At 35.4% G+C, this 22,084-nt stretch overlaps 1 long non-coding RNA gene across 1 annotated transcript; it reads left to right on the top strand.

The window, feature by feature from the left end:
* The first annotated feature begins 7,770 nt into the window (after positions 1 to 7,770).
* Positions 7,771 to 21,518, top strand: LOC144373035 (uncharacterized). Its single transcript, XR_013432834.1, has 3 exons — positions 7,771 to 7,909; positions 8,873 to 9,031; positions 21,425 to 21,518. It is a non-coding gene; the product is annotated as an uncharacterized LOC144373035 (long non-coding RNA).
* The last annotated feature ends 566 nt before the right edge of the window (positions 21,519 to 22,084 follow it).

The raw sequence follows: 22,084 nt of genomic DNA on the forward strand, positions 1-22,084 counted from the left end.
GCGAGCTTCCAAAAGAACTTTTTGTTTCTCCTTGGCTGGTGAGTCACTAGAATAGATTCAATCAGAGAGGTTAAAGCTACAGGGTCTTTAGCAAAGGAAGGATTATGAGTTTTCCAGTTATAAAGGTCAGAGGCTGAGAATGGCCAATACTGATATTGGCCATTGGGACCCCCCATTTGCCGCAGGGGGAGAACTCTAGAAGTGTCCCCTGGTGCAGTGTGATCCCGTCGTCCTCGGAGCTGTCCCACCATGGGGGATGGATCTGGGGGAGCACTGGCTGTTGGACCCTCTTGGTCATCTTCTTCTTCCTCCGAGGAAGGTGGATTGGACCCAAGGGCTGGCAAGGGCTGGGGCTGATAAGGAGGAGGCTCATCAGCTAGCAGGTCAATTAGGGCTGAGTCTTCTGGTGGCAAAACCTTCTTTGGTGTTGCCCCTGGCTTAGTTGAAGTTTCAGATTTGTCGAGAACAGGGTAAAGTTGGGAGGTTTGAGGGGGTAGAAGAGGAGGAACTGGAAGGAGAGGGGCAGAGGGCTCGAGGGGAGAAGAAGAAGAAGGAGACTTAGGAGGAGAGAAAGGAGCTACCCAGGAGGGTGGCGTGGAAGCTAAATCTTCCCAAGTAATAATATAGGGTATTTGATCAGGGTGTCCCTGAGGACCTTGGATGAAGATTCGAGACTTCACCTGTAAGATAGAATCAATGTTAAAGGTTCCTTCAGGAGGCCAGCTGGTATTGAATGTAGGCCATTCTGAGGCACAGAGAGTTTTCCATTTCTTCTTTTTGACCGTCACGGACAAGTTGTTTGCGCGCTTTTGGACGTCCTGCCAATGATCTAGAGTAAGGCTCAAAGGGGTAGTTAGGGTGTTCCCCATATTTCTTTCAGACAGAAGGTAGACAGACAGACACAGTAGTACAAAGACGAGACCGAACGGGACGAGCGCTGCGCGGTGCCGGCAGAAACCGAATTCAGATGGCTTGGGAGAAGTTAGTACTTCTCTTTCGCCTACAAAGACAGTGTATCCTTCAGAAACACTGGGGGCCCCGAAAAAATGGACCCTTCGGATCCCTGGGACGTCTCCCAGGGTGGCAGGGGAGAAGTCCGAGCTAAACCTCAAATTAGCTCCTTCTCAAGCTGCCTTCAGATACTGAGCTACGCGTAGACTTCAGAATACAGACGCTGCGCAAGACATTAAACATAGAGACAAACATAGAGACAGAGAGCTCGTATTTGCCGGCTTACCTCCCAGTGAAGTCGAGTGTCCTCCGGATTTGGGTCTGGGTCGTTCCGGTGATCCCGGACGAGCCCCCAAATGAAAGACCCCCGAGACCCCAACCCAGAATGGAACACGCGAGTCACTGGATGCAATCAGCAGGAGGAATTTATTCACATAGGCGCCTATGGATGCAAAGCAGAACCTCAGCCGTGGCTTAGGCAGCTTGCATGCATGGGCTCGGGGTTACAGGATTTTTATAGGTTGCAAGGGATAAGATTCCAACTTAGCACAGTAACAGTTATTTCATTGGCCCCCCCATGACAGCTTGGCACAGTATCAGCTATTTCATTGGCCCCCTCTCAAGCTCCCCTAAAAGTGGTCACAGGGGGCAGAGTGGGTTTGGAGACCCCACCCATGTGCTCCTATTTTTGTCCTCTTTTGCTCAAGTCTGCCCCTCTGGAACATCTCGTGGTTTCTTAACTGTCTGGGACATCTTGCGGTTTTGACATGAGGGTATTAACGTATGGGTTACAACATGGGGGGTGTGGGGCATGGGTTGCGGTTAGGAGGAAGCATCTTGTGACTGCAGAGCAAAACGTTATATTTCTTAACATTAAGCTTAAGGCTTTGAGGCTGGGGTCTTTCAGTATTAATCCAACAATTCAAAAAATTCAACAATTTGCAAATAGTGTATATATCAGTAATTCACATCTAAACACATAATATTCAAACTTTAAAAATAAAACAATATCTTTAAACCATGCCAAAGTAAAGAATAAACTTTCAATATTGGTATAAAAATTAGTGTGGCAATGGCTTCTTAACAGTAATTCTGAATGTCAGAATTCAGTGGTCTTTCTAGAAAGTAGAAATATCTGCAAACTTATAATTGTATGATGGTTATCTATTGCTGTGTAACAGACTGTCAAAAACTTAGTTACTCAAACATTTATTATCTCACACTTACTCTGGACTGTGATTTAAAAACTGCTTAGCTGGATATTTTTGGCTAACAACTTTTCTGAGGTTGCTCTTAAGTTGTACATCCAGACTGAAGTCATCTGAATTCTTGACTGAAAATGAAGTATACTCTTAAAAAGTGTAACATTGTTGTTAGCAAAAATCTCAGTTTCTCATTATCTATTAACTGGTTCCTCTCAGCTCTTTGTTGCATGGACATCACTATAGTGCTATGTGATGATCCTTACAACACAATATCTGGCTTCTCTAGGGTAATTGATCCAAGAAAGAGAGAGCAAGGAGGGAGTCACACAGCTTTGTGACCTCCTCTCATCTCGCATGCCATTATTTATGTCACATTCTATTCTAACCTAAGTCAACTACTACATCTATTCCTGTATAAAGAAAAGGGAAATTAAATTTCAAATTTTGAAGAGAGTAACATAAAGAATATAAGATATACATTTTAAAAGATTCACAAATATATACAAAAAAGTAAAGAAAATATGAAAACACATTACAAAAATTGATATATTTAATCATAAACATATTTCAGGAGAGATTTTAGGAATCATATAATACATACTGTCCAAAAGTTATAGATGGGGGTGCAGCTTAGTTTATAAAATAGAAAACTAAAACTTGAGAACTGGCTTGCCCCAAACTAAAATCTAGGCTTTCAGATTCCAAATCCCAAGCTCCTTCAGCAACATAGCACAGGATTTAGCTTTGACCCGATTACTCTCTTAGTCAAAAGGTATTTCATTTTTCTCAAAATCTTTGAGCCCTGTAATGCCTTATCTTGTGATAGTTCTATTTTTATATACAAGCTCCCTGATACCATCCCTGAGGTAATAGCATGCTGGATTTCTTCAAGGACCAGCATGGTTAGTGTTTCAGAACTAACAAGTGAGAAGGCCAGGGTCAGGATTGAATTGGGAGGTAAATAAGTAGGGTATGTGTGGGTAGAGTACTAGCAGCACAGTAGTCAATATATTGCTTCTAATTATTTATTTGTTTATATGAATTTCACCTTTATATTCCTTGAAAGCAAACTATACTTGCTTTGCTTTTTCCTTCTCAATAACTTTTAAAATTGCATTATTTTATTGAATGTGTGAATGAATAGATCTCTTTCCATGAAACTCTGTCTACATTATATGATTAAAAAATAAATGATTCGTGGTAAAATGTCTGAACCATTGATATTATAAAAACACAATAGAGAATGCTCATGAAATTTAAAATGAAATTGCATATCTTTTTTGAATTTAAAATAAGTCAATGACAGAACTAAGCAAAATATTGACATTTGAAAAGTATTCCTACTATTTGACATCTGGATTTCATTTAATTTACAATTGCTTTGTAAAAATGAAATTATAATATGAAATCATTGTTGAAGTGTCTATGATACCTAATTAGTAAACTGTAAATTTCAGAAACATATTGCTCTCTTATCCAGAGTATGTAATCCCTAAAATATTGGGGAATAGACATATTTTATACACTCAGAATAGAATTAGAGGCCCTAAAGTTCTATAATAATTCACAGAAGATATAAGCATTTGTAACATGATTCTAGCCTTATGAAGTCTCCATCTATACTTTGATTGCCTTTGATATAACTATAAAGCAATTAAGAACCAATCTTCTTTTTCATGGATTCTGGCAAATGAATTTCTAAAACTAAAATAGCAATGAGATTTCACTATCATTGTAGTATTTACATCAGCTAAACTCCTTCTGAAAGCCAATAGTCTAAACAGTATAGTAAAAGTAAAAACTTATTCCATGAGAATCATCTTTAACAATCTAAGAATCAGAATATCCCCTCCAACACACACACACACACACACACACACACACACACACACACACACACACACAAACACAGAGAGAATAAAAATAAGTATGGCCAAAACAGAAGTAGTAGGACTTGCTAAAAATCAGTAGCTGTAGCTGAGTGGTAAAAGCAGCTGAAAGGGGAGGAAAATGCTTAACTTGGCCTCCAGATGGTTTTGCTGAGAACATGGGTACAAGCTAAAAATGGATAGTGGCTCCCAAAGGGCAGAACTTCAAGCAGGGCACCTGGTTTATTACTTTGTGTAGAAGGAAAACAAGCTTAGAATGAGAAAATACAGACTTTCATAAGCAGTGGTTAATGGCCTGGTTGTCTGATTTGAGACTTGAAAGGAAAAGGATTAGATGTATAACAGGGAAGTCAGAAGTATGGACATATAAATGGACTTAAAGGAGCACAAAGATTAAAATTTTCAGGTCATCTTTGAACACCCACCAGGAAAGTGTCACTGAGTGAGTAGGCAAAATATCTCAACTAATTGACATTATTCAACATTTGTCATTAGCCACCCCAGAACCACTATGAAGGTTACATGGCTGGAATGGGTATAGTGGCAGAGACACAGCCTTCCCATGGGTACAATGACATGGATGCCCACTTACAGGACATATCTGGCTACATGTGCCTTTGAATATTTATCTTGTCAGCCAGAGATAAACATTGAACCCCTGATCTGACACAATTTTTCTAGAATATTGAATGCTTAGAAATAAATTCCACAAAAATGAGGGGTGTGTCCTGTTTGTAAATTTGTAGGAGCCCATTGATCTGGAGCATGTCAAGATATGTGACAAATTTCTGTATCTGCCAACTATTCTCCCTTAAAAAATAGCTTTAAAAATCTTTTGTTTTGTTACTAGATCTCACTATTGGTTCACTAGAGACATATGTTTAATGATGGATTGACAGGTGACTACATGACCTGGGATGTTCATTGTAAACTGGGGATTTTCTGACCTGTGGAGTCAAGAAGTTGTGTTTCCAGTAGCTTGCCATGATCAAATGGAAGTCATATATCTGAGATGGGCTTAAGTAAGTTGTATGAATAAATGGCAGAGGTGCCCATGGCCCATACACATACCACATAGTTCCTCCCCCTTAATCTATAACTGTTTTCTTAAAGGGAATCTCCTATGACTAATGACTAAGAAAATTAAATATGGCCTGGCAGCAAATCCAGTGCTATATTCCTACCAGGGTATCACTGAAGGATAGTAGTGATGGAAAATTTTCTCAGTAAGTATCATTTTTTATTTAGTAGATTTTCTTTTTAGTTACATTTTTAGGATTTTAGTTATTTAAGGAGATAGTTTAAAGAATTTCCTTATAACATTCTCCCTCTTTCCTTACTCTTTTCCTATCATTTACCCTATTATTCACATCTTACATTAGTACATTTGAACATCACTACATTTGTTACAACAGGTAAACTAGTACTGATACATTATTATTCACCAAATTCCATAGTCTACATTAGGGTTAACTCTTTGTGTTACATACTTCTGTGGTTTGGACAAATGTATAATATTCTGTATTCATCATAATAGTATTTTGCAGAATAATTTTATTGCCTTAAAAATCCCCTAAGTTCCACCTATGCACCTGCTTGCCTTGAACCCTTGGCAATCACTGAAATTTTACTATCTCTAGTTATTCCTTTCCAAGATATCACACAGTTGGTGGGACTATATGCTAGCCTTTCCAGATTGGCTTCTTCTGCTAAACAATATGTCAAGAGCTGAGTTGGAAAGAACTGAACTGCCAGATGCTGATGTGGTCCATTAAGACAACAAGCCAAAATTATAGTAACTGGTAAGCCTTCATTTCTGACTGCAATGTATAAGCAAGAGGTTAAACAGAAAAAGGTACCAGTTCTCTCAATGTGACATTTTACCCTATGGAATGGTGCTGGGTGAAGGTCAAATTTATAAGTGCAGATAGGAGAATCACCTCAGTGCCAAGGCTATCCTAAGGAAAAGGCTCTTGCTGTTTTATGGACCTGGTGGGGAGAGTTGGGAGAAGGAACAGATTAGGAGTGGGAAAGTACTGGATGCTACTGAGTGAGAATGGAGAAATATTTTCAAGCATCACCAATAAGGTGGTCATGGCAAAGGCATTTGGGCTAGGAATGAAGATATGTATCAGAGCAGGTAAGAGGTGAAGGGTTTGATCCCATAGCTAATCCTTTTTGATTTTGAACCAAGTCTGGTGTGTAGAACAAAGCTTTCCCAAACTTTGTTCAAGTATAGCAAGAGGTTGGCCAAGTATAGCCTTTGTAGCAGGTTATACAGGTCAAGGCCGAAAGAGAACACATATCATTTTGTCCTAGAGCTGGACTCCTCAATATGCATTTAACACTCCTTTTTGTCTTTTTATGGTTTTACAACTCACATTTTTATCATTGAGTAATATTTCATTGCATCGAAATACCAGTTTGTTTATTCATTTGCTTTTTATAAACATCTTAGTTTCTTCCAGTTTTAGGAGATTATGAATACAGTGATTTAAAACATTTATCTGTAGGTTTTTGTGTAGTTTTCAACACATTTGAATAAATACCTAGGAAGAAAATTACTGGATCATATGGTTAAACTGTGTTTGGCTTATAAAAAACTTCCCTGGGCTAGGGATATAGCTCAATGATAGATCACTTGCCTGGCATGCATGAGGACTTGGGTTCTATCCTCAGCACCACAAACACAGAGAAACTGCCAAACTGTCTTTCAAAGCGGTTATAACAATTCTGCTTTTCCACTAGTAATGAATGAGAAATCCTCTTTCTCCATATCTTCTTAGAACTTGTTGCCAGTGTTTTGGATTTTAGACATTTTAAAGGGTGAGTATTAGTCATTGTTTCTAATGTGTAATGTCTTAATGTCTTATTATATTGAGCACCTTTTCATATACTTAATGCTTTGCTGTATGGATATCTTTTTTGTTGAGATGTCTGTACAGATACTTTGCCTTTTTGTCCTTAACATTGTGTTTTAAGAGTTATTTTTGCGTTTGTGGACTCATTCTTTATCAGATATCTGTTTTTCCAAAGATTTTCTCCTAGGCTTTGGTTTCTCTTTATGTCTTTTGTAAAATCAAAATCTTCTTGTTTTGTTTTGCAGTGCTTATTATTGAATTCAGAACTTCACACATGCTAGGCAACAGCTATACCAGAAGTTGTTTAAATTTACTAAAATCCAATTTATCAATTTTTTATGGATTGTGCTTTTTGGTGTTATATCTAAAAATATCAGCAAATTCAAGGTTACCTAGACTTTCTTGTATGTTATCTTTCAGAAGTTTTTTAATTTTATATTTAGTACTGTGAACCACTTTGAATTAATGTTTTTGTGAAATATTATGTCAGGTCCAAGATTTACTTTTCATTTTTGTGTTTGTGTGTGTGTATGTGAATACCCATTTGTTTTATCATCACTTATTAAAAAAGATTATTTGCTTATTCTTTCACCAATGCCATGGTGTTTTGATTAATGTGGATTTGTAATTGTGTCTTTAAATCAGGTAATATTAGTTGTCTGACTTTGTTTTTCTCTAGTATTAATTTGTCTGTTATGAGTCTTTCATCTTCAGAATAAGTTTTTCAATATCCTTAAAATTATTTTGGGGGGTATTTTGATCACTCTAACTTGATTTGATAGATCAAACTTGAAATTATAGACATAATATTGAACAATGAACTTGCTTTTGTATTTTGCCTAGATGTTATATAAGGGTCTGGCGAAACGTCGGAGGGAGAGACCACCCAAGAGACTGACTCCATGCAATTGGCAAAAGGGGATATTTATTGGGGATCCATTCCAGTGCGCTGGGACTCTGTGCTCACTCAAGGAGGGAGAGCAGCCCAGAGCCCAGAGCAAAGGTCAAGCAGAGCTTAAGTACACTTTTTGGAGGGGGCCGTGGGCTTTGCATACATCAGAACAAATCATCATGAGGCGCGGGGGAAATTGAACAACAACTCTGAGACATGATTGGCACATTCGCGCGCGCGGGGGGGGGGGGGGGGGGGTGATTGGTCATTCGTAAGCGGGTTACACATTCAAACTGATTGGTTCAGGCCCTGTGACGAACTGAACAGGGCCCTAGGCTAAATGGCCAGTAGGGCGTTGTTTTAACTATCTCAGGAATTTCAGGTTCTGGGTGTAACAGAGGAACTTAATAATACCTAATCTTTTACATTCAAGCTTTCCAGCTTAGAAACTTTACCCTTTCAGTTAGAGTGGTTGGCAGTGGCTAATGATTTGGCTAATTGTCAGAAACATGGAATATATACATGGGGAAATTGGTAAAAAGATTGTAGAAAGATGTATGCAGATGGTCACAGAGTTTGAAGATATTTATGCCATTGTAAATGATCATTAAAAATAAATTTAAGCAAAAACTAATAAGGTGAATGGAATCGCCCATTCTGTGGACATCTGTCAGTGAGTTTCCATCTAATCTGTCCTTACCTGACACTCAAGGTACAGTGATTTGTTGACAAAGATGGGGATTTTGCAACACAGACTTCCATATCTAGGCTGATTATCTTCAGCTGCTGTGATGTGTTCAATATGCTGACAACAAAATCCAAGTATAATTCCCTACTAAGGCACCAGTTCTTGGGAAATCAGTCACTCACCTGCCATCAGATTGATTATGTAGGACCAGTTCTGTCAAGAAATGTGAAAGCTTTTGACCTTACTGGAAGAGATACTCACTCTGGATATGTATTTGCCTTTTGTTCCCATAATGTTTCTGCCCAAACTATTAGACATAAATTTATGGAATGCCTTTTTTACTGTTATTTTGTCTTTTGTTTGTTTGTTTGTTTTTTCCCACACAGCATTGATTCAACCCAAAACAACCAACAGCTACCAGGTAAAGTGAGATGAGGAACTCAAAGTCATGGAGTTTTCTGATCTTTTCACATTCCCCATCATCTGAAGCTTCTGGTATAAAAGAACATTGGAATGGCCTTCTGAATACTCAGTTTTGGTGTCAGGTAAATGGACACCTTAAATGTCCTTCTGGGGTAATTGATCCAGAATACCTAGGGAGACGGGGTTGCTAAAAATGAGGATAATAATGAGCATTATCTGGAATGCAGGAGATCCCCTGAATCACTTTCATTACTCACATGACCTTGTGATTAAAGTCAATGGTAAACTGCAACAAACCTAATGTAAGAGGAACTATTAATGACTCATAATCTCCAAGAATGAAGGTTTTGTTATTCCATCAAGCAAGGAACTAAAACTAGCCAAGTTGCTTACTAAAGGAAAATAGTAGATAGCACAGGTAAAATAAATACCAGTTATGTCCATATGACTGACTGAAGAGACAACCAGTATGCTTTTTTCCTTCTCTATTTGAAATATGTTAATGATAGTTAACATTATATCTTGTTATTTAAATTATAAGTTATTAAAGGGGAATGTGACTCAGCTTAAAGACAAATGAATATCACCGGAAGACAGGTAAGGGAGAGTGTGACCTCTGTTAAGGGGAGGGTTGCATATTTTAGGTGTAAGAAGGATAATTGCATTTTATTTGGCAAGGGCATGAATTTTCTGTTGTCATTATTTAGGAATTAAAATAACTACATTTAAAAGAGATGCATATGAATGCCAAGTAGGCAAGGAGTGGCCTGTGGGGAGATATATTGGATCATCTTAGCTAAGGTAGAATTGTATTTCCCAGAATTTCTTCCTGCACTGTTCTGGCTTGATGTAGGTCACAAAAGACTATTTGCATGATTTGGGAGAAGCACAAGAACCACAGAAGCCATACTATCTGATGCTCCCAAGGTCAGGGAAATGGAACCAGACACTGCTGCATCTCTCCCACACTGCTGTGGATTGCAATCTGTCTCTGTGGGGGCTGTGGGGGAAACAACTGGTCCACAGTTCCTCCAGCTCCCAGATGTCCTTCTTTAGCCCCTTGATTCCTGAGTCAGGTGCATTCTCAGCAGCATCAAAGTCAGAGGTTTGGGGGCCATATGAGATCAAAACATTTTCCAGTTTGTTCCATTCCTGAGGTTTCAATTAATTCTTGCACTCCTTTACATAGAAATCCATCTTCCCTTCCTGACTGCCTTCTCTTCATGTCCACATAGAGGCAGAAACCAACTGTAGCTTCTTATTGACTGATTAATCATTGCCTGCAGTTGCGTTAGATCAAAACCCTATATATAATAGTATGTCATTTAATATCACTCTCTTTGTGGTTTATCAGATTGAATAATAAGTGATATGCCTGTCTTTGCAAATATGCAAACTCTCTCTTTGTCCCTCTTGATGGGATGGGTATAAAATGGTGCTTCATTAGTACTTCAACTTGCAATTCTTAGAGTACTAGTGGAAGAGAAAAACCACTGAAGGCCCTTTTTACAGTTTACCTATTTTTATGGAATTTTCCACCATTTTCTTCTTTATATGAATTTCCTTAAATATTCTAGATTCTTATTTCACAAGTGCTTTACATGGTGAAATCTGTTCTCCCAGATTTGTAACTTTGTTCCTGTCATCCTATAATGGGAAAACATTCTTATTTTGGATGTATTCTTTGCCTTATGGTTTGTACTTTTGTGATTTTTAAGACATTTTCCTCTCCCATCTTAAGGTCACAAGGATACTATCCTATATATATTTTTAAATTACTTTTGGCATTTTATCTCTAACATTATCTCTTAAACAATTTCTTCTTCTTTATACTGTTGAGAGGTTCCACCTATCTCTAGCTTTTCATTATATCTGAACAGAATATTTGTCAGTCTCTCTTCCAGGACCCTGTTGGTTTCATTACAGTCACTTTGAGATAGGTAGTCACATCTAATAGGGTAAGAAATACTTTTTTTTCAGGATTACTATAAGTTTTAGTAAATTTACATTGCATTTTGAAAAATTACTGTATACCTTTATTAAATTTTAACTGCTATCAAAAGTACAAATGATTTTATTTATTGTATCATTTCTTTTCGTATCTATTTTTATTAATAGGCATTAATTGTACATAGTAATAGAATTTACTGTGACATTTCCATAATGTATACACATTACTCATATTCACATGCATTTTCTCCACCCTTACCCCCACCTCAACACCCATCCTAATCCCTATTAACCACTATTCCCCTTTCAGGTCTATGTTTGTTTGTTTGTTGTGGTTCGTTTCCACATAAGAGAGAGAAAATGTCTTTCCATGTCTGGCTTCTTTTCCTTATATGATGTCCTCCAGTTTCATCCACTGTGCTGCAAATGACAGAATTCAATAATTCATTATGGCTGAATAATAATATTCCAACATGAATATTTACCATATTTCTTTATACATTCATATGTTGATGGGCACTAGGCTGATTACAAACCTTAGCTTGTTTAAATAATGCTGCAAAAAATGTAGGCATAAAGGTACCTCTTTTGTATGCTGGCTGTATTTTCTTTGGATATATACCCGGAAGTGGGATAACTAGATCATATGGTACTTCTATTTTAGTATTTTTGTGGAATCTCCATACTGTTTTCCATAGTGGCTGTACCAAGTTACATTTCAACCAACAGTGAATAAAAGCTCCCTTTCCTCCGCATCCATTTTTAATTGTCTTTTGTTTTGTCTTGATGAGTTTTTTAAGTTCTTTATATATTCTGGAACTTAACCGTCTGTCAGATGAATTGTTGGCAAATATGTTTCTCCCATTCTATAGGCTATTTCTCCACTCTTTTGGTTGTTTCCTTTGATGTACAGAAGCTTTAAGTCTAAATCAATCCCAGTTGTCTAGTTCTGCTTTGGTTTCCTGTGCTTTTCCAGGAAATGATAACCTGTTCCAATATTTTGAAGAGTTCTCCCCTATTTGTTTCAGAGTTTGACGTCCATCTTAGGTTAAAGTTTTTGATCCCTTTGAGTTGACTTATATAGTGTGAAAAGAAAAGTTCAAATGCAGTCTTCTGCATTATGGCCATTCCATTATGCCAGTACCATTTATTTAAGACACTATCTTTTCTACATTTTAAAATTCAATTATTCAAGATTCAATTACTTGTATTTTTAACATTGATTTTTTTAAACTTTCCATATATATTTTAAGTTTCTTTTAGTTAGGATTTCTGAATAATTTAATAAAAGTTTGTCTATCTGATAATATGTTCATTGTAAACTTAAGTAATATATATGTAATTAGCACTCATTTGTACTATATTTTTTTATATTTTTATAACCCTTATTTACTTTTTTTGTTTTATTCTTCATATATTGGATTTTATTCAGTTGATGTGAAATATATATTCTACTTTTATATTTCCTCAATTATGATTATTTACAATTTTATTGACACTGCTTTAGTCTCATGATTCTTCCCTCTCTTGTATCCAGTCTATTGATGAGTCCATCAAAGGCATCTATTACTAGGTTTTGTTTTCTAGCTTTTCCTTTCGCTTCTTTCTTAGCACTTCCATCCTTGTGTTCCTAGCATGTATTTGTTCTTGCATATTTCCCACTTTTTCCTTTAGCACCCTCATATTAATCATAGTTGTTTTAAACTCCCAGTGTATGCAGTTGTTATGGTTTATATCTAGAATGTCCTTCAGAGGCTCCCATGTTGACTCTATGTCTCAATTGCAGCAATGTTCAAAAGTGAGATTTTGGGGAATAAATTGAATCATGAGGCATATGATATAAATAGTGGATTAATCCATTCAGGGAAATGTGATTGAATGGATTATTTATTGGGAAGTAGTGGAAACACTAGGGGAGGCCTAGTTGGAGGTCTGTGAAAGAGATCACTGTGAGCATATCCTAGAAGAATATATTTTGTCTCTGGCCCCTCTCCCTCCCCACCACTGTCTTTCTCTCTGGTTTGCAGCCACCATATGGTGAACAGGTTTCCTCCACATTCTTGTGCCGAGATGTTTCTGCCTTGAAGCCAGTCAACTGTGAACTGAAATCTCTGAAACCGTGAGGTAGACATTTCCTCCTTTAAGTTGATCTTGTTGGGTATTTTGTCACAGTAATAAAAAACTGACTAACACAGCTGTTAGTCAAAAAAAAAAAAACAAATCAAGGCATAACAAGTATCAGTAAATGTGTCTGCTGATTAATTGATGGATAAATACACACACATGCATATACACACACTTGAATATTACTGAGCCAGAAAAAAAGAAATCCTGCCATTTTTACAAGATATATGAAACTTGAAGAAATTATACTGAGTAAAATAAGTCAGACATAGGAAGACAAATATATGATTTCACTTATGTGTAGAATTCAAAAACTCATAGAAAAGAAAAGTAGAATAGTGGAATGAGAAAAATGGTGAGATGCTGTTCAATGATAGCAAATTTCAGTCATAACATGACTGAGTTCTAGAGATCTTAATGTACAGCATGGTGACTATAGCTAATAATATTGTGTTATATACTTAAATTTGGCTGAATATAGATCTTATCACCAAATGCACAAAAATATAATGGTATGAAGTGATAGGTGTGTTAATACAATTGTGCTAAACATTTCTTAATGTTTAGGTATATCAAATCGTTCAGTTTTGTACCCTAAATATATGCAACACTTGTCATTTTTATATCAATTAAGCTAAAGGAAAAATCCCAGTGTGATAATTCCAACATCTCTGCCATGTAGAAGTCTTATTCAGATGCATGCTCTGTCTCTTTAAACTGTGATTTTGTTATTTTAGTAAGTCTTGTTTTTATTTTGCTTTGTTTCTTTGCAGGCCAAACATAATGCACTGAATAAAAACAACTGAGATAAATAGGCCTTTCCTTTGAGATGTTCCTGCTAGGGATTAGGTTGTGTTTGTAGATATCAGAGGCTGAACTTCCCTCTGGTCCTTTTTCTTTGGGGTTTCTCTAGAATTTTTTTTAATATCCTATGAGCATACTTTTCCCAATTGTATTCACCTGATTTTATATAGGAGTAGTTTTGATGTCGGTTGAGGGGTGAAGGGGAGAGAAAGCATTCTGCAGTCCTTCCTAGGGCCTCATCTTTAGTGAGCCTGTGTCCTAGACTGTGACCTTCAAAGTGCTTCTCAGTTGCCTCATTTTTTACCCTTCTAGGGGACACAGGAAGACTGCGGCTGGCTGGGGTTTGGTATTTTCCTTTCCCCAGACCACTTAATCTCTATTAAAACTCTGAAGGTTTGGCTCTGGTAAAATAGTTTCTTTGAAGATTTGATCTTGTTAAGGAAAATTACTCCAGATGTATTTAAAAATGGCTACATACTCACAGAAGCACACAAAGATATTTTCTCCTGTCCTGACTTGGATTACATGATAAGGCTTCTGGAGGTAAAACTCACAAAATTTTGATGACCTCTTAAGACTGGCCATTTTCTGTGCTTTTATCTCTTAATCTTGTCCTCCCTGAGCCAACAGCAAATGGGCAATTATGTATTACATTTTCCTGCCCAGGCCCAGGTTCCTATGGTATTCTGCTTTAGGTTTTGGCTCTACTAAGCTTTGAGCTCTGCATCCATCTGTTGGTCTCTTCCACTATTGGTGCTGTTTGCTCTGTAATCTCAGTTCTTTAATGTATCAAGGAAAATTGTTGAACTAGAGAAATGACTTTTCAGGCTCCCTACATGCTGATTCAGAAGCCAGAATCTAAGAACAATTTTTATGTGTAGTTTTCTTTATGGATTTCTTAAACTCATAGTGATGGATAACTTCATGTGTCAACTTGGTTAGGTCACTGACATTTAAATCTACAAACCTTGAATATAGCAGATTGCCCTCCATAACATGGACGGGCCTCATCCATTCCACTGAAGTTCTTAAGAAAAAAAAACCTGAGGTCCCTGAAGAAAGAATTCACCTTCAGAATATCTTCAGATGCAAGCTACATCATGAAATTTTTCCCGACGTCTCCAGCCTGTTTTCTGTCCTGCAGAGTTTGGACTTGCTAACCCCACAATCATGAGCCAATTTCTTTTAAAAAAATCTATTTCCTGCTCATTCTCTTCCTCTCTCCCTTTCTGAATCTCTCTCTTTGTCTCTGTCTCTGTCTCACTCTACACGCATACACACAAACCATATTCATTTTGTTTCTCAGCAAAACCTTAATACATTTACCAACCTGAACCATTACCAATGTCTATTTCTTCCTTTCTTTTCCCTCCAAAGTTATTACCTGTCTGATTTTCCTGACACTTTTCTGCCCTTTTTATCCCTCTTGCTATCCATACCCTTAGCACTAACTGAGAAACAACATTCTTTAAATTCAAAAGTTTCTCTGCTTTATTAAAAAATCCTTTATTATATCAGTTTGTATACAGCCCCTTTTAAATATTTAATATTTCCTGAGTAGGGATTTGGGGAAGGAGACTAGATTTTATTATGCACCATCTTATCAAAAACTCTAATATCTTTTCTAATGGAGATATCCTTTGTGACATTTAAAATGTAATATCATCAAACTTTTATCTTCCCTACTTCACTTAGTTAGTTAATAATGCTACTGCTTATCATTAGGTTGATAAGATCAGAGTGAAAAAAGTTAGAAAAATAATTGTATAAATGCAAAATATAGACTGAATTCTATAAAACTCAGAGAATTGTCCAATCTGTTTTTGTTTTGTTTTGGTACTGGAGATTGAACCCAGAGATACTTTACCACTGAGTTGCTTCCTCCGACTTTTTTTTTAATCCTTTGAGACACGGTCTTGATACATTGTTGAGGCTAGGGTTGATTTTGTAATTCTCCTGCCTCAGTTTCTATGTAGTTAGATTAGAATCATGCACCACCACATCTACCTATTGTTGTTTTCTTAAATTTGGGGAAAAGAACATACAGATACAGATCATGTTAATTAATAAAATGCCAAAGTGTTAATTTTTTTAAAAGCTAAAAATGTGAGATACAAAAACAGAATAAGTCACAGTGGTTTAATTCATAAATAGAAGAATCCATAGCATGACTCAAAGTGCATCTAAAGCACAGAGACTTTTAGACTCAGCTGGAAAAATCATATTAAAAGCATTTTGTTAAGTTATACTCCAATAAGGCAGTAAAATCATATACCTTGGAATTGTCTTTGCTTTAGGACAGAAATAATTTGTATTTCTATCTTACTTAAAAAATAATAAATTAGCATGTTGCTTTCCAGAATATGTTCCCCAATCAAAGGGACAGACACCTAGAAAATTAAGTAGTTCCTACAAGGCCTGTTAGGCAGTGAAAAGACATGCAGTCATTCTTGCCTTGTTCCCAAATTTTGAACAAGTTTTTTTTCCAGCAATATAACTCTTACATCTTTTATAAATCAACCACATTCCCTTTTTCTTTATTCTTCCCCATTTCTTAACATCTATATTTTAAATTATTTAACTCAAACTTAGACAATAAGCATACCTAAACAGTAAATTAGAATACTAGTTTGCCTCTCATAAATTTTGACAACTAGATAGCTTTTTCTAAACTTTTAGATATTTGTGGATTGAAAGTGTAATCTACTTTCTCACTAGTTCTTACTCTTGTTTTTTCTAGGAAAATCAAGTGATATTTGGATTTAGAGAAATCTGTGCTTGATTATTGGATCTAGATTTCACTAGTTAAAAAAAAAGATAATTCAGAAACTCAGAGATGAAGTTAAGGTTACTTTTTCTGTGATTCCAGGTCTTAACCTCTAAATAATTTTGAACTCTTATAGCATATCTTCATTTTCTCCCCAGTTAGCTAATTTATCTTCTCTGTAAACTATCCTACCAAAAATTTCATCTTATTTTCTCCTCATAATACCTCTTTTAATAAAGTGTATGAAAATTGTATTTGCATATTTAATATTTACTTATGATAGGATAAAAATACAAAGCCTTTTTACTTCCATCTTTATTACGTGAGAAATTACATTCCTTTGTGCAACATTCAAGAAAGGATGTGATGTGATGCTGATCAACCACAGCAGGGCACTGAGTTTGCCAATGCCTTCCCTTTCCTTGTCTCATTTAATTCTAATCAATCCTCCCATCAATTCTGAAAGATGATCTAGTTGGTAGATGATCCTCTTTATGAGGCAATAACCCTGACGATTACAAAGAAACTGATTTTATTACTTTGGTAGTGAACTCTAGATCCACTAAGCAAACACAGATTTCTCTGAATCCAAATTCAATTTTTTCTTTCCAGTAGGTCATACTGTGAAAGTACTTTGTAAACTGCTGTCAAAATGTGCAGAGTTATCATCACTGCATGTATTATTTATTTCTCTCTTTTTTTTAATCTCTATACAGGGGTGTATCTTCATTCATTCAACAGAGAGGCACCAGACAAGACATGTTTTTATAGATGAAACTTGTATGAGGTTACATGTGAAGCTTCTCTCCTAATTTAGCAAACAAATGAATTATAAATTCAAATCCATGAAAACATTACTGGAAATGTAAATCCTGATTTTCCTGAAATGTGTCCTTTTCCAAGTCCAAGTTTATGTAAGGAGTCTAATGACTACAGCATATGACTCAGCATACTGCTGTTCAGAGGGACCTTCCCATGAAAGGTAGATAGCATACCTATAAGATGTATGGTGGATTTCATAATTGCTAATAATTGAACAGATTATATAAGGGAGAAATATAAGTGGTGTTTGGCTTTAAGAAAAACAAAACAAATAAAAAGCAAAGCCATTGTGAATTGCAATCATCTTAGGAATCAGTGTCATCTTAAACTGCAGGAACAATTTCAACATCGTTCAAATGAAGATCTAACTTTTTCTTCAAACACTGTGTTCTATATCCTGTCTTTAGCTTGGCATTTACTGCTGGGTTTACCATAGGCAACCAGCTGTTCTCTACTATATGGAACAAGGCCAGGGCTCAGTTGGAAACAATCAAAGGCTAAAATTCTACAAAGAATAAGTGAGAACCAGAGAATCAAGAAGACTTCAAAGAGTTGTGAATCGATAAAATGGACAGTTTTGAATGAACGACTAGATTTTGATCTTCCTTCCCTCAAGACTATATTTAAATAGTATTTAGTAACAGATAAAGCCTTTGCATTTGTAAAAGCTAGTAAGCATTTAGTTTGGAAGAATAAAAAAGTTCTATTTCTTATTTTTCTGAAGCAAATATTAATTTCTGATTTTCCAGATTTTAAAGTGCAGAGTGAGCACTGTTCAGTGACAATACAACTCTATTTGCTCCCTAAATATGTTATGACATATTTGCTCATCTTCTCTCAATTGAAGTGGTCTTTTCTTTTCATTTTTTTAGACAGGGTCCTCACTGAAATTTCTCAGGCAGGCCTAGACTTTTGATCCCCCTGCCTCATCCTCCAGAGTAGCTGAAACTATAAGCATACACAACCTTACCTGGCTTCCTTCATCTGCAGTATTTCTTATCTTTTTATTGTGGCACTGACAACTTTGAGCCTAAAGTGCAAACTGTGGTCTGTGACCTTGAGAGCAAATGCATAAACACATAAAATTATATAATCAGTTTATGAGTCCCCAAAACCCTATCCCTTGAGTCCAGTTGCAGAACCTTTACAGCACCTATAATGTTCTTTTTATCCTCTGCCTGTCAAACTCTAATTCAACTTGCAAGACTTAAGTTGAATATGCCACCCCTGAGTGGTCTTCTCTATTTCTATCCCTCCAAGCAAGCTGACATTTATTATTCCCTACATTATGCTATATCTCTATTATTAGCATTTATTCATTCTCTTTACTTTTCTTTCTCCCTTCAACATTTATTAAACAGACATCATAAAACTAAAATGAATAAAACAATGCTTCTTCTTATGGAACTCCCACTGCACTAAGGGGACTCATACAAATAGTGTTATCAAGTGAGATAAGTATTGACATAGAGTGAAAGAAATGCCAGGAGAGTACAGATGCTTGACATTTCTCACAAATATTAATATTATTTATAGATAATTTTGCAATTTACCCAAAATTTCCCAACAATTCATCTTCATTTAACATCCCCGACTTTGCTGATTGTATTATTATTATTGACAGCTACATTTTATGGTTCATAAAATAAAGTCAGGGAAAAAATATATGGAAAAGAATAACCCAGCAAGTAATTATTGAAGTTAGAATCCAAACTAATGTTTTCTGATTCTGTACTATTTTTCTATACTGGTTTAAGTTAGTATAAACTATGCATTCTTCTTCCAACTAAATTATGAGATCTTTGGATTAAGATAAACATCATTTTTTTTTAATTTTATTTTCTCTCTCTTTCCATTCTTACCCAAAAAGTTACCAAAAAGTGGTAGATTTTTATTAATATTTGTATAGATTTTCTAGATTGTATTTGTCTCAATGTACTTGATTCAATCTCTGACTGGAAATGTAGATGCATGAATTAATTTTATGAAGCTCCTATAATTTGTAAGGCACTAAATTAGGCATCTTTACATATATCATCTCATTTAATTCCAAAACAACCTGAAATGTAGAAATATTGATTTTATTGTCATTGGGAAAACTAATACTCAAAAATCTAAGCAAATATGTCTCAGGGTACATTTGTAAACAGCTAACCTATGCAACGTATTCCAGGCTAAAGTCTGCAGATAGTTATTTTCTGCCTTCATGATTAATTAGATTGGTTCATTATTCCGAGGAATAATGTAAATATTAGCCAAGGAGTGATCTAGAATTGAGATTAAATTTATCCAACAAGCATTTCAGCAAATACATAATTAGTGCCAGTATGTGCCAACCATTTTTCAAGATAATGTGGATATAACCATGAGTAAATGACTTTTTTCTTTCCCTCATGAGTTTCAATTATAATAAAGAAAGCAAATAATAAGCACATGTATTAGTCCGTATGGGTGCCTTATAGTTTCAATGGGGTCAACAGAGAGGAAGAAAGTGGAGTCTGGGTCTAGAGGTATGGAAGGGAGAAGTTACCATTTTATTTAGATAAAATTTGAACAGAAACCAAAATTGAAGAAAATAAGACATAAGTACATCTAGAAAAAAGTATTTAAGGCAAAAGGAACAGGTGCAGGTACCCTATGAAGAGCAAAGAGTCCAGGTTGCTAGAGCAGAATGGGTAATGGCAGGGGATATGGACCAAAGACAGGGATAGGAGATGCCTAAAATATTACAGGTCATTTTAGGATTTACTATTTTGCTTTTGTTGTAAGTGTTGTTCTGTTTTGTTTTAACTCTTCATAAACTGAAAGTTAACATTTCTTTTTTATCTTGAATCAAACATAATATAAATAGTAGGAATTGATTTCATATTTTGAATATTCATTTTTAAGAGCTTCTATTCTCTCAGGGTCTTTTATTTTTATTAATTTAAAAGTAGGATAAGCCATCTGAAGTGAGTAGCTTTTATTGATTTCTGTGGCACTATGAGCTAAGGTAGCATTATGAGAATTCCAAATCTATAAAATAAAAGGTAATATTATATCAGTATGTAACAGGTAACACAGGATTTGACAAAAATCACAGGCAAGTCATCTTTCAAATGTCTCATCTGTTAATGTAACTGAATTTAAGTAAGTGGATTATAACTTAGTTATGTCAGTTTTAAAAACAGAAAATATATAGCCATTCTTTTCTTCCCCCTATAGTCTAAATTTTTAAACCTGGGTTTTCAGTTTCACTTTTCTTTCTCTCTAGCTCTTTACAACATTTTCTGCTCTTTGAGTAGCACTAGATTTAAACACTGCAGGTTTGATAAACAAAAGCAATAGTTACACAGTGTTTAACTGTTAGTGGTTGGCTGGATCCTCCTGACATGGATTTTGCTTATCTTTACTTTTTGGGCACCAGCCTTGTTTTTCATTGGTATTATGTGGTCTAATGATTAATAATAATAACTATCACTTAAAAAGTATTGTCTGTAGATTATGTACTCCACAAACACTATTTTAAATTATTATTACAATCTCACCCCAAAGTAGCTATTATTTCTTCCATTATAAATATGATAGAATTGGAGCCTTAATATTTAAGCAACTTACCTAAAATTATAGAATTTTGAAGATCTCTTTCATTGCAAAGCATATATGTAATGTGTGTGTGTGTGTGTGTGTGTGTGTGTGTGTGTGTATTATAATGATATCATTCTATCCCTCATTCTAAACATTGGATATTATGAAATTTAAAATGTTTTGTTCATGTTACATTTAAAATAACCAGGTTTATATATTTATATAATTGGTTTGTGTATTATGTAGGTCTAGGCTGAAAATATATTATTAAGTGGTTTCATACTGTTCAACCTATACAGCTAGGTATAAGTTTAATACTTTTATTTTTTTCCAATTTTGACATTTTCTGCTGCAATTTCATTTTGATACTTTCTGTATACTTTGATGCATATATATTTGTAAGACAACTTAAAAATAGCTTTTGATTTGTAATTCTTTTGAAAGCATAATTAAAGGAATGTAATGGATGTAATTTTTGTAGGATGATACACCTGAACTAGAAGAATATTTCCTGGTGAATTTAACCTATGTGGAACTTATCATGGCCCCTTTAACCTCTTTTCCTCCAAGACTAGGTAGGATGGCTCTTTTGTTTGCTTGTTTCATTTTACTTCCTTCCAGTGAAGTAAAGTAACTTCATTTTTAATCAGAAGTGTGTTTGTTCATTTCAACTATGTGAGCTTTTTACATTTATTTTAGAGAGCAGCATTATTGTTGTTTTGGGCGTTGGATAGTATAAACACATTAAGAATTATTATGTGGTGGTCTTTATATTTTACAACTATTTTATAAGCAAATTTGTAATCCTCAAAATAGAATTAGTTCTTGGGAAGGCATTTTATTTTCATGTTCTTTAAACATTTTAATTAGCTATTTTCATTAGTTCTCCAACTTTCAGGTGATTTATTTTCTTTTTGGTAAGAGATCTTTGTGTTTGTTTGTTGTGTTCTCTGATTCTTTTTTGACCTTTGATCTTTTTCTTTTCATGCTTTAGAAAAGACTCAGTTAATTCATTACAGACTGAAAGGTAAAATTTGAACTTTGGTATAGATTTATGTAGATTCCTTTAAAAAGATGACTTCCAATGTTGGAGCAAAAACTCCTGTTTGCAGTTTGAATGTTTTAGTATTAAGAAATTTTG

This window comes from Ictidomys tridecemlineatus, unplaced genomic scaffold (assembly GCF_052094955.1).
Source record: "Ictidomys tridecemlineatus isolate mIctTri1 unplaced genomic scaffold, mIctTri1.hap1 Scaffold_215, whole genome shotgun sequence".
Taxonomy (NCBI): Eukaryota; Metazoa; Chordata; class Mammalia; order Rodentia; family Sciuridae; genus Ictidomys; species Ictidomys tridecemlineatus.